Here is a 12,608-nt window from a genome sequence, read left to right as displayed (position 1 = left end):
AAGTCAGGAAGCGACAGACACATATCCTATGATATCACGTATAGGTGTTATCTAAAAATTCATAGGAAGGAACCTATTTCCACAGAGAAGGTCATTGACGTGTTCAGAAAACAAGCTTGTGGTTAGCCAAACGGAAAGGTGTGAGGAATATATAACGGAGCATATTGGGTTTAACAGACATATGCTAGTATTTATAAAATATATAATCATCAGAGACATACCGAATACCAAGAGAGGTCTACACAACTTTCTGTAATAACCTATATGGAACAGGATCCAAACATGAAAAGATATATGTATCAATGAAAGAGATTCTGTACACCTAGAACAAACACAACATTGCAATTAAATTTGCTCGGAGAAAAATGAAAATTAAACTAAGAATACCAACAGCAAATAAGTAGACATAGTTTTGGGGTGTTTGTCCTGGCACATTCCACTCTACTTTACAACCTACCAACAGGACTTCCAGGAAGGCTCTTTTCCCTTAGTAACCAGAGTTGGGAATATAGAAATGCTGCCCCCTCGTGGCCGTTTCCTGCAACAGCAGCTTTAAACCCAGAGCCAATGGTCATGTAATAGTCACAATTACTACAGGGCTCTAAATGACACCTGCCCTCAAAAAACGTACTGGTGCAGGTAATGGCCACAGGAATTCAGAACATGGCAAATTTTTCAAGGAAACAATTTGAAGAGGTAAGTTTCTCTGTTTTACTTAAAAAAAAAAGTACGTAGATAAAAGCTCAATATCGGGAATTTTTAGATGCATGCAAGTCCAAACTACAAAAAGGTATCACCACACAACACTCAAAATGTCATCTGTAAAAAGTCTACAAACAATAAACGCTGAAGGGTTTTTTACAGAACTGTGTACCCTCAAGTTGCTGGTGGGATGTAAACTGGTAACAGCCAGTAGTGAGAACAGAATGGAGGTGCGTTGAAAGGTAAAAATTGAACTACCATATGATCTAGTAGGCCCAATGCTGAGCCTAACTCATGAGAAGACCAGAATCCAAAAGACACAGGCTGGCAAGCCTGCACTGCATCAATATTTAGCATAACCAAGACTTGGAAGTAACCAAAATGTCCATCCACAGATGAATGTAAAAAGAAGAAGTGGTCCATGTACACAATGGAATATTCGCCGTGGAAAAGAATGAAACACTGCTCTTTGCAGCACCATAGATGAGCCTAGAGATAATCACAGAACATGAGGTAAGTCGGAAAGCAGACGACAGATATCCTGTGATATCACTCCTAGGTGTTACCTAACAACTGACACATATGAACATATTTCCACAGAGAAAGACTCCCACAGACTTAGAAAACAAACTATGGTTATCTTAAGGGAGAAGTGGGAGGAATGGATACATTAAGATTAGGGTTACCATACGTATACAAATACATATTAAACACATGTATCAAACAGACCGACCATATACCAAGGGAGGTCTACTGAACGCTCTGTAATAATTTACACGGGGGCTTGCCTGGTGGCACCGTGGTTAAGAATCCTCCTGCCAATGCAGGGGACACAGGTTCGATCCCTGGTTCGGGAAGATCCCACATGCTGCAGAGCAACTAAGCCCGTGCACCACAACTAATGAGCCTACGCTCTGGAGCCCATGAGCCATAACTACTGAGACCAGGTGCCACAACTACTGAAGCCCGCACGCCTAGAGCCCGTGTTCCGCAACAAAAGAAGCCACTACGGTGAGAAGCCCGTGCACCGCACCGGAGAGTAGCCCCCGCTCACCGCAACTAGAGACAGCCCACAGGCAGCAAAGAAGATCCAACTCAGCCAAAAACAAATAAATAAATAAAATACATTTATTAAAAAAAATAATAGTAGTTTACATGGGAAGAGGATCTGTATGAATAAACATATATAATGTTCAATTGAACCTGATTGTGTACACCTACAACAAACACTATTCTACTCATTACCCCAATTTAAAAAATTAAAACCACGAACAGCAATTAATGAGACATAAAGTTACTGGGGTTGTCTCTGGCCCATTCCATTCTCATTTACAACCTAGGAACACGACTTTCAGGAAGGCTCAGCTGCCCTAGTAACCAGATTTGGGGATGGAGAAATGCTGCCGCCTTGTTTCCAGTTCCCACAAGAGCAGATTTAAACACTGGGCTAACGGTCACTTAAGATGCACAGTAATTGTAGGGCTGTAAATGACACGTGTCCTCAAAAAAAGTCCTGGGGTAGGTAATGGCCAAAAAAGTTCACAACACGGAAAAGCTTTCAAGAAAACGGTTTCAAGAGGTAAGTGTTACTCACACTGTTATTTTAAAAAAAGAAGAACATGGATAAAAGCTCAATATCAGGAATTATTGGTTGGATGCAAATCCAAAATACAAAACGATTTCACCACCCAATATTCAAAATGCCATCCGTAAACAGTCAACAAACAATGAATGCTGATGGGTTGGTGGAGAAATGCATACCCACTATGCTGTTGGTTGGACGTAAACTGGTAACAGCTAATCATGAGAACAGAATGGAGCTGCGTTTAAAAGGTAAAGAAATTGAGCTACCATACAATGCGGCCGATCCCCTAATGGGCCTATCACCTAAGAAGACCAGAATCGGAAAGACACAGACAGGCAAACATGCACTGTAGCAATATTTACAATAGCCAAGACATTCAAGCAAACAAAATGTCCATCAATAGATAAATGGACAAAGAAGAAGTGGTGGACGTACCGAATGGAATATTAGCCTCAGAAAAAATAAATGAACAATGCCGTTTTCAGGACTACAGATGAGACTAGAAATAATCATATTAGGTTAAGTAAGTCAAAAGGGAATGACAAATATCCTATGATATCATTTATACATGTTATCCTAAGATTGCTACCAATGAACACATTTCCACAGAAAAAGAAACTCACAGACTTATAAAACAAATGAATGGTTAACCAAAATGAAAGGTGGGAGGATGGACAAATTAGGATTATGGAGCTAACAAACATATACTAATGTATGTTAAGTGTATATAAACATACAACACATAAACTGTATGAATTATATAATCACCAATATATATAAAATATATATTGACAAAATACCTACCAAACACCAAGGGAGGTCTACGCAACATTCTGTAATAACATACATGGTAAGAGGATCCGAAGATGAACAGACATCTGTATGAATCATTGAGCAGATTCTGTACAGCCAGACAATCACAAAACTCTAATCAAATTTATTCCGATAAGAAATAGAAATTAGTGGATTCCCTGGCGCCGCAGTTATTGAGAATCTGCCTGCCAATGCCGAGGACACGGGTTCGAGTCCTGTTCTGGGAGGATCCCACATGCCGCAGAGCAACTAGGCCCGTGAGCCACAATTACTGAGCCTGCTCGTCTGGAGAATCTGCTCCACAACAAGAGAGGCCGCGATAATGAGAGGCCCGCGCACCGCGATGAAGAGTGGCCCGCACTTGCTGCAACTAGAAAAAGCTCTCGCACAGAAACCAAGACCCAACACAGCCATAAATAAATAAATTAATTAAAAAAGTTGTTATCACGAGAAAAAACCTTTAATTATGTATAGTCATGGATGTTAACTAGACTTATCGTGTTAATTTCACAATATCTATATATATTGAATCAATATAAAAAAAAAGAAATAGAAATTTAATGTAAAAAACAAACATAGGGCTTCCCTGGTGGCGCAGTGGTTGAGAATCTGCCTGCCAATGCAGGGGACACGGGTTCGAGCCCTGGTCTGGGAAGATCCCACATGCCGCGGAGCGGCTAGGCCCGTGAGCCACAATTACTGAGCCTGCGCGTCTGGAGCCTGTGCTCCGCAACAAGAGAGGCCGCGATAGTGAGAGGCCCGCGCACCGCGATGAAGAGTGGTCCCCACTTGCCGCAACTAGAGAAAGCCCTCGCACAGAAACGAAGACCCGACACAGCCATAAATAAATAAAAAATAAATAAATAAATATTTAAAAAACAAACATAAGTAAGGACACATAAACTTCTGGGGGCCTGTTCCAGCACATTCCACTCTAATTTACAACCTCGGAACACTACCTCCAGGAAGTCTCTGTTGCCCTAGTAACAAGAGTTGAAAAGGTAATAATGCTGCCGCCTTGTGGCTGTTTCCCACAACAGCAGCTTTAAATCCAGTGCTAATGGTTGCTTAATAGCCACAAGGATTGCAGGGATGTAAATGACACCTGCCCTCAAAATATGCCCTGGGGTAGGGAATAGGCAAGAAAATTCAACACATGACAAATTTTTCAAGAAGTCAATATGAAGAGGGAAGTTGTACTCACTCTTTAAAAAAAAAAGCAAAAGAAAAAAATGGACATGCGTAAAGCGCAGTATAAGGAATTATTAGTCACATGCAAATCCAACCTCCAAAAAGGTTTCAGCTCACACCAGTCAAATGACCATCAGCAAAAAGTCTACAAACTATGAATGCTGAAGGGGTTTTAGAGAACTGTGTACCTTCTAGCTGCTGGTGGGATGTAAAGTGGTAACAGCACTAAGGAAAACTGAATGGAGCTGCTTTAAAAGGTAAAAACTGAGCTACCATATGATGCGGCAGGGCACCTTCTTTGCCTATAACCTAAGACCACCAGAAACGGAAAGACAGAGGCAGGCAAATGTGCAATGCAGGAATATTGAAATAGCCAAGACATGGAAGGAAAAAAAGGGTCCATAAACAGATGAATGAACAAAGAAGAAGTGGTATATGGACAGAATGGAATATCAACCACGAAAAAAAATAAAAGAATGGCATATGCAGCACCACAGAGGAGCCTAGAAATAATCACACACTGTGAAGTAAGTCAGAATGCGAAAGACAAATGTCCTATGCTATCACTTATGTTATCTGAAAATTCATAAAAATGAACATATTTCCATAGAAAAAGGCAATCTCAGATTGAGAAGACAAACTGATGGTTAAGCCAAAGAAAAGGTGTGAGGAATGGATATATTAGGATATTGGGGTTAACAAATATATACTAATACATATAAAATATATCATCCCCAAAGACCTACAGAATACCAAGAGTGGTCTCCTCAACACTCTGTAATAACCTACATGGAAAAGGACCCAAAGATCAATAGATGTATGTATATGTGTAAATGAACAAGATTCTGTACACCTAGAACAAAAGACATTTTCAATCAAACTTGCTCTGAGAAAAAGTACAACTTAAAGACACAAACAAGAATTAAGGAGGCTAAAACTTATGGGGGTTTGTCCTGGCACATTCCAATCTAATCTGCAACCTAACAGCACAACTTGCAGCAAGGTTCTGTTTCCCTAGCAAGCAGAGATGGCAACGTAGAAATGCTGCCACACTAAGGCCGTTTCCTCAAACAGCAGCTTTAAATCCACTGCTAATGGTCACTAATAGTCACAAGGACTGCAGGGCTGTAAATGACTCATGCCCTCAACAACTGTCCTGGGGTAGGGAATGGCCAAAAAAATCCAAACGCGGCAAATTTTTCAAGAAGGCAATTTGAAGTTGTAAGTTTAGCTCCATCTTTAAACGAATGAAAAGGACATTGATAAACGCAAAACATCAGGAATTATCAGTCGCATGCAAAGCCAATCTACACAAAGGTATCACCTCTCACCGGTCAGAATGACCATCAGCAAAAAGTCAACAAACAATAGATGTTGAAGAAGTTGTGGAGAATAGTGTAACCTCTCGGTCTAAGTGGGATGTAAACTGGTAACAGCCAATAATAGCAACAGAATGGCAGTGCGTTTAAAGGTAAAAATTGAGTTACCATATGATCCGGAAGGCCCACTGTTGGGCCTGTCACCTGTGAAAGCCACAATCAAAAAGACACAGGATGGAAAATCGTGTACTGCAGCAGTATATACCATGGCCAAGACATGGAAGCAACAAAAATGTCCATCAGCAGATGAGTGGACGAAAAAGTGGTCCATGTACACAATGCAACATTAGACACAGAAAAGAATGAAACAATGCCGGTCGCAGCACCATGGAAGAGGCTACAGATAATCACACAACTTGAAGTAAGTCAGAAAGCGAGAGACACATATCCTATGATATCACGTATAGGTGTTATCTAAAAATTCATAGGAAGGAACCTATTTCCACAGAGAAGGACATTGACGTGTTCAGAAAACAAGCTTGTGGTTAGCCAAACGGAAAGGTGTGAGGAATATATAACGGAGCGTATTGGGTTTAACAGACATATGCTAATATTTATAAAATATATAATCATCAGAGACATACCGAATACCAAGAGAGGTCTACACAACTTTCTGTAATAACCTATATGGAACAGGATCCAAACATGAAAAGATATATGTATCAATGAAAGAGATTCTGTACACCTAGAACAAACACAACATTGCAATTAAATTTGCTCGGAGAAAAATGAAAATTAAACTAAGAATACCAACAGCAAATAAGTAGACATAGTTTTGGGGTGTTTGTCCTGGCACATTCCACTCTACTTTACAACCTACAAACAGGACTTCCAGGAAGGCTCTTTTCCCTTAGTAACCAGAGTTGGGAATATAGAAATGCTGCCCCCTCGTGGCCGTTTCCTGCAACAGCAGCTTTAAACCCAGAGCCAATGGTCATGTAATAGTCACAATTACTACAGGGCTCTAAATGACACCTGCCCTCAAAAAACGTACTGGTGCAGGTAATGGCCACAGGAATTCAGAACATGGCAAATTTTTCAAGGAAACAATTTGAAGAGGTAAGTTTCTCTGTTTTACTTAAAAAAAAAGTACGTAGATAAAAGCTCAATATCGGGAATTTTTAGATGCATGCAAATCCAAACTACAAAAAGGTATCACCACACAACACTCAAAATGTCATCTGTAAAAAGTCTACAAACAATAAACGCTGAAGGGTTTTTTACAGAACTGTGTACCCTCAAGTTGCTGGTGGGATGTAAACTGGTAACAGCCAGTAGTGAGAACAGAATGGAGGTGCGTTGAAAGGTAAAAATTGAACTACCATATGATCTAGTAGGCCCAATGCTGAGCCTAACCCATGAGAAGACCAGAATCCAAAAGACACAGGCTGGCAAGCCTGCACTGCATCAATATTTAGCATAACCAAGACTTGGAAGTAACCAAAATGTCCATCCACAGATGAATGTAAAAAGAAGAAGTGGTCCATGTACACAATGGAATATTCGCCGTGGAAAAGAATGAAACACTGCTCTTTGCAGCACCATAGATGAGCCTAGAGATAATCACAGAACATGAGGTAAGTCGGAAAGCAGACGACAAATATCCTGTGATATCACTCCTAGGTGTTACCTAACAACTGACACATATGAACATATTTCCACAGAGAAAGACTCCCACAGACTTAGAAAACAAACTATGGTTATCTTAAGGGAGAAGTGGGAGGAATGGATACATTAAGATTAGGGTTACCATACGTATACAAATACATATTAAACACATGTATCAAACAGACCGACCATATACCAAGGGAGGTCTACTGAACGCTCTGTAATAATTTACACGGGGGCTTGCCTGGTGGCACCGTGGTTTAGAATCCTCCTGCCAATGCAGGGGACACAGGTTCGATCCCTGGTTTGGGAAGATCCCACATGCTGCAGAGCAACTAAGCCCGTGCACCACAACTAATGAGCCTACGCTCTGGAGCCCATGAGCCATAACTACTGAGACCAGGTGCCACAACTACTGAAGCCCGCACGCCTAGAGCCCGTGTTCCGCAACAAAAGAAGCCACTACGGTGAGAAGCCCGTGCACCGCACCGGAGAGTAGCCCCCGCTCACCGCAACTAGAGACAGCCCACAGGCAGCAAAGAAGATCCAACTCAGCCAAAAACAAATAAATAAATAAAATACATTTATTAAAAAAAATAATAGTAGTTTACATGGGAAGAGGATCTGTATGAATAAACATATATAATGTTCAATTGAACCTGATTGTGTACACCTACAACAAACACTATTCTACTCATTACCCCAATTTAAAAAATTAAAACCACGAACAGCAATTAATGAGACATAAAGTTACTGGGGTTGTCTCTGGCCCATTCCATTCTCATTTACAACCTAGGAACACGACTTTCAGGAAGGCTCAGCTGCCCTAGTAACCAGATTTGGGGATGGAGAAATGCTGCCGCCTTGTTTCCAATTCCCACAAGAGCAGCTTTAAACACTGGGCTAACGGTCACTTAAGATGCACAGTAATTGTAGGGCTGTAAATGACACGTGTCCTCAAAAAATGTCCTGGGGTAGGTAATGGCCAAAAAAGTTCACAACACGGAAAAGCTTTCAAGAAAACGGTTTCAAGAGGTAAGTGTTACTCACACTGTTATTTTAAAAAAAGAAGAACATGGATAAAAGCTCAATATCAGGAATTATTGGTTGGATGCAAATCCAAAATACAAAACGATTTCACCACCCAATATTCAAAATGCCATCCGTAAACAGTCAACAAACAATGAAAGCTGATGGGTTGGTGGAGAAATGCATACCCACTATGCTGTTGGTTGGACGTAAACTGGTAACAGCTAATCATGAGAACAGAATGGAGCTGCGTTTAAAAGGTAAAGAAATTGAGCTACCATACAATGCGGCCGGTCCCCTAATGGGCCTATCACCTAAGAAGACCAGAATCGGAAAGACACAGACAGGCAAACATGCACTGTAGCAATATTTACAATAGCCAAGACATTCAAGCAAACAAAATGTCCATCAATAGATAAATGGACAAAGAAGAAGTGGTGGACGTACCGAATGGAATATTAGCCTCAGAAAAAATAAATGAACAATGCCGTTTTCAGGACTACAGATGAGACTAGAAATAATCATATTAGGTTAAGTAAGTCAAAAGGGAATGACAAATATCCTATGATATCATTTATACATGTTATCCTAAGATTGCTACCAATGAACATATTTCCACAGAAAAAGAAACTCACAGACTTATAAAACAAATGAATGGTTAACCAAAATGAAAGGTGGGAGGATGGACAAATTAGGATTATGGAGCTAACAAACATATACTAATGTATGTTAAGTGTATATAAACATACAACACATAAACTGTATGAATTATATAATCACCAATATATATAAAATATATATTGACAAAATACCTACCAAACACCAAGGGAGGTCTACGCAACATTCTGTAATAACATACATGGTAACAGGATCCGAAGATGAACAGACATCTGTATGAATCATTGAGCAGATTCTGTACAGCCAGACAATCACAAAACTCTAATCAAATTTATTCCGATAAGAAATAGAAATTAGTGGATTCCCTGGCGCCGCAGTTATTGAGAATCTGCCTGCCAATGCCGAGGACACGGGTTCGAGTCCTGTTCTGGGAGGATCCCACATGCCGCAGAGCAACTAGGCCCGTGAGCCACAATTACTGAGCCTGCTCGTCTGGAGAATCTGCTCCACAACAAGAGAGGCCGCGATAATGAGAGGCCCGCGCACCGCGATGAAGAGTGGCCCGCACTTGCTGCAACTAGAAAAAGCTCTCGCACAGAAACCAAGACCCAACACAGCCATAAATAAATAAATTAATTAAAAAAGTTGTTATCACGAGAAAAAACCTTTAATTATGTATAGTCATGGATGTTAACTAGACTTATCGTGTTAATTTCACAATATCTATATATATTGAATCAATATAAAAAAAAAGAAATAGAAATTTAATGTAAAAAACAAACATAAGTAAGGACACATAAACTTCTGGGGGCCTGTTCCAGCACATTCCACTCTAATTTACAACCTCGGAACACTACCTCCAGGAAGTCTCTGTTGCCCTAGTAACAAGAGTTGAAAAGGTAATAATGCTGCCGCCTTGTGGCTGTTTCCCACAACAGCAGCTTTAAATCCAGTGCTAATGGTTGCTTAATAGCCACAAGGATTGCAGGGATGTAAATGACACCTGCCCTCAAAATATGCCCTGGGGTAGGGAATAGGCAAGAAAATTCAACACATGACAAATTTTTCAAGAAGTCAATATGAAGAGGGAAGTTGTACTCACTCTTTAAAAAAAAAAGCAAAAGAAAAAAATGGACATGCGTAAAGCGCAGTATAAGGAATTATTAGTCACATGCAAATCCAACCTCCAAAAAGGTTTCAGCTCACACCAGTCAAATGACCATCAGCAAAAAGTCTACAAACTATGAATGCTGAAGGGGTTTTAGAGAACTGTGTACCTTCTAGCTGCTGGTGGGATGTAAAGTGGTAACAGCACTAAGGAAAACTGAATGGAGCTGCTTTAAAAGGTAAAAACTGAGCTACCATATGATGCGGCAGGGCACCTTCTTTGCCTATACCCTAAGACCACCAGAAACGGAAAGACAGAGGCAGGCAAATGTGCAATGCAGGAATATTGAAATAGCCAAGACATGGAAGGAAAAAAAGGGTCCATAAACAGATGAATGAACAAAGAAGAAGTGGTATATGGACAGAATGGAATATCAACCACGAAAAAAAATAAAAGAATGGCATATGCAGCACCACAGAGGAGCCTAGAAATAATCACACACTGTGAAGTAAGTCAGAATGCGAAAGACAAATGTCCTATGCTATCACTTATGTTATCTGAAAATTCATAAAAATGAACATATTTCCATAGAAAAAGGCAATCTCAGATTGAGAAGACAAACTGATGGTTAAGCCAAAGAAAAGGTGTGAGGAATGGATATATTAGGATATTGGGGTTAACAAATATATACTAATACATATAAAATATATCATCCCCAAAGACCTACAGAATACCAAGAGTGGTCTCCTCAACACTCTGTAATAACCTACATGGAAAAGGACCCAAAGATCAATAGATGTATGTATATGTGTAAATGAACAAGATTCTGTACACCTAGAACAAAAGACATTTTCAATCAAACTTGCTCTGAGAAAAAGTACAACTTAAAGACACAAACAAGAATTAAGGAGGCTAAAACTTATGGGGGTTTGTCCTGGCACATTCCAATCTAATCTGCAACCTAACAGCACAACTTGCAGCAAGGTTCTGTTTCCCTAGCAAGCAGAGATGGCAACGTAGAAATGCTGCCACACTAAGGCCGTTTCCTCAAACAGCAGCTTTAAATCCACTGCTAATGGTCACTAATAGTCACAAGGACTGCAGGGCTGTAAATGACTCATGCCCTCAACAACTGTCCTGGGGTAGGGAATGGCCAAAAAAATCCAAACGCGGCAAATTTTTCAAGAAGGCAATTTGAAGTTGTAAGTTTAGCTCCATCTTTAAACGAATGAAAAGGACATTGATAAACGCAAAACATCAGGAATTATCAGTCGCATGCAAAGCCAATCTACACAAAGGTATCACCTCTCACCGGTCAGAATGACCATCAGCAAAAAGTCAACAAACAATAGATGTTGAAGAAGTTGTGGAGAATAGTGTAACCTCTCGGTCTAAGTGGGATGTAAACTGGTAACAGCCAATAATAGCAACAGAATGGCAGTGCGTTTAAAGGTAAAAATTGAGTTACCATATGATCCGGAAGGCCCACTGTTGGGCCTGTCACCTGTGAAAGCCACAATCAAAAAGACACAGGATGGAAAATCGTGTACTGCAGCAGTATATACCATGGCCAAGACATGGAAGCAACAAAAATGTCCATCAGCAGATGAGTGGACGAAAAAGTGGTCCATGTACACAATGCAACATTAGACACAGAAAAGAATGAAACAATGCCGGTCGCAGCACCATGGAAGAGGCTACAGATAATCACACAACTTGAAGTAAGTCAGAAAGCGAGAGACACATATCCTATGATATCACGTATAGGTGTTATCTAAAAATTCATAGGAAGGAACCTATTTCCACAGAGAAGGACATTGACGTGTTCAGAAAACAAGCTTGTGGTTAGCCAAACGGAAAGGTGTGAGGAATATATAACGGAGCGTATTGGGTTTAACAGACATATGCTAATATTTATAAAATATATAATCATCAGAGACATACCGAATACCAAGAGAGGTCTACACAACTTTCTGTAATAACCTATATGGAACAGGATCCAAACATGAAAAGATATATGTATCAATGAAAGAGATTCTGTACACCTAGAACAAACAGAACATTGCAATTAAATTTGCTCGGAGAAAAATGAAAATTAAACTAAGAATACCAACAGCAAACAAGTAGACATAGTTTTGGGGTGTTTGTCCTGGCACATTCCACTCTACTTTACAACCTACAAACAGGACTTCCAGGAAGGCTCTTTTCCCTTAGTAACCAGAGTTGGGAATATAGAAATGCTGCCCCCTCGTGGCCGTTTCCTGCAACAGCAGCTTTAAACCCAGAGCCAATGGTCATGTAATAGTCACAATTACTACAGGGCTCTAAATGACACCTGCCCTCAAAAAACGTACTGGTGCAGGTAATGGCCACAGGAATTCAGAACATGGCAAATTTTTCAAGGAAACAATTTGAAGAGGTAAGTTTCTCTGTTTTACTTAAAAAAAAAAGTACGTAGATAAAAGCTCAATATCGGGAATTTTTAGATGCATGCAAATCCAAACTACAAAAAGGTATCAGCACACAACACTCAAAATGTCATCTGTAAAAAGTCTACAAACAATAAACGCTGAAG

This window comes from Balaenoptera ricei, chromosome 1 (assembly GCF_028023285.1).
Source record: "Balaenoptera ricei isolate mBalRic1 chromosome 1, mBalRic1.hap2, whole genome shotgun sequence".
NCBI classification, from domain to species: Eukaryota; Metazoa; Chordata; class Mammalia; order Artiodactyla; family Balaenopteridae; genus Balaenoptera; species Balaenoptera ricei.
Note: the sequence above shows the minus strand (reverse complement) of the source record.